The sequence below is a fragment of the Vicia villosa genome, linkage group LG4 (assembly GCF_029867415.1).
Source record: "Vicia villosa cultivar HV-30 ecotype Madison, WI linkage group LG4, Vvil1.0, whole genome shotgun sequence".
Classification (NCBI taxonomy): Eukaryota; Viridiplantae; Streptophyta; class Magnoliopsida; order Fabales; family Fabaceae; genus Vicia; species Vicia villosa.
This window is the reverse complement of record NC_081183.1, coordinates 112,929,614-112,931,359: the sequence shown is the minus strand read 5'-3', so window position 1 is coordinate 112,931,359 and position 1,746 is coordinate 112,929,614.

The window sequence follows — 1,746 nt, the reverse complement described above, 5'->3', positions numbered from 1 at the left end:
ATAGTCAAGTCCCTCGGATGTAAGGATACCTTAGCCTGCTGCTTGCGAATAAATAATTATAGTCCCTCGAAATAAAAGATCATAGTCCCTTCAAGTTGCCTAGGATATAAATGATCTCGTGTCTCAAATAAATGATGATAGTCCCGTCGAATGCTAAGGTATCTTTACTGGTTGCCTACAAATGACTATTCGCGTCCTTTCCTAAGACTTCCTGCCCTTCTTGTGGTATGGATAGACTTATGGCAAACGATGACACTCGATGACCCGATACATCCAACTAAAAGACTACTTACCCCTCTATGGTATGGAAAGCCCTTTCAAACGAAAAACTAAAAGAACAAGAAAGACTTTAAACTTAGGGTAGGTAGCGCTTAACTGCTTGCTCATAATTATTTCAAATTCAAATTACTTTTCACACCCCTTTTAAAATCAATTCAAAAAGGCTATGCTTATTTTACAAGCTAAAGTCCTTATTCAAATCCTTTTTCAATTCACACACTACACTTTTCAAACATTTCAAACAAACAAGTGAGCTAAGTAATATAGAGCCCATGGATAACCATGGATACAAAGGGTGCTTACACCTTCCCTTTGTATAACTTACCCCCCGAACTCAAGTCTTTTTAAAAGGTCTTTCCTATTCCTTTTGCCTTTCCAAATTGGATAAAATAAAAGTCGGTGGCGACTCTTGCTATCCCCAACATTTAAAAAAGGTTAGTTCTCCCACCGTATTACAGAACTGGCGACTCTGTTGAGGACTATTATAAAATAGGGGTTACCTTAGAGCTAGGATCACTTTAATTTCTTGACTTGTTTGATTTATATTTCAAGGGTTGTTTGGGTATTTTCTTGTGTGAAAGATCCTACACCCGGATCTAGTGTACCTTAGGTATATGGCATGAGACTAAGGAGACTGTACGGTGTATACCGCAATGGTTGATATGGTAGCCATCGTTAGTGTGACGCTTTGGTTTGTCCTGATGTTTCTTGGGATCCGGCCTGGGGAAATATTTGGATGTCGCGTGGTGTCATTAAGGACTAATTTGCCCGTAGAACCCTAGTTGAACTTGACTTTGGCCTATTAGAAAGTAACGAGATGGATGGCTTTGGTTCCGACTGAAGTTGGTTGATACTCAATGCTACAGTCGTATGGACTGGACTTTTAGGATGTTTTCGGTCGGTAATTCGATTGCTGAACTTAAATAATGCCTTCAAGAAAGGTCAATAATATGAGCTCCCTAGAACCCGATCTTTAAATAGGACAGCTTGAACCAACTAAACTTCAGTGGGGAAGGTACTTACCTATGGACTTCATGCAAGCCTCTAAACCTAAGGACACTTGTGTGACTTGTTTGTGTTTGCTACTAACCTTTGTTTTCCTCGCAGGTTTTGTTTGTAGGATTTGTTTGTCCTTATTATCTTACGACATACCTGATGCATTGCATTCGCATAACATCATGACATCATGACATCATAACATAGCATGATTAAATAACCCTTTCGAGGATCTTAAGAATTTGGGGCGCACAATTGCAAGTGCTAATTATCAAGGACTGAATTCCTATCAAGGGGAAAGAGGATTTATTTTTCTCTGGCCATATGCCTTTCGAATCAAAGACTCTATACCTATCAAGGGGAAAGAGAGTTTATTTTCATCGAGCCATACGCTTTCCAATTCACAAGAACAGGTATTCTGAATCAGAGGCGATGACCCACTCGATATGGTGAGCTTGATTCTCAAAGAAG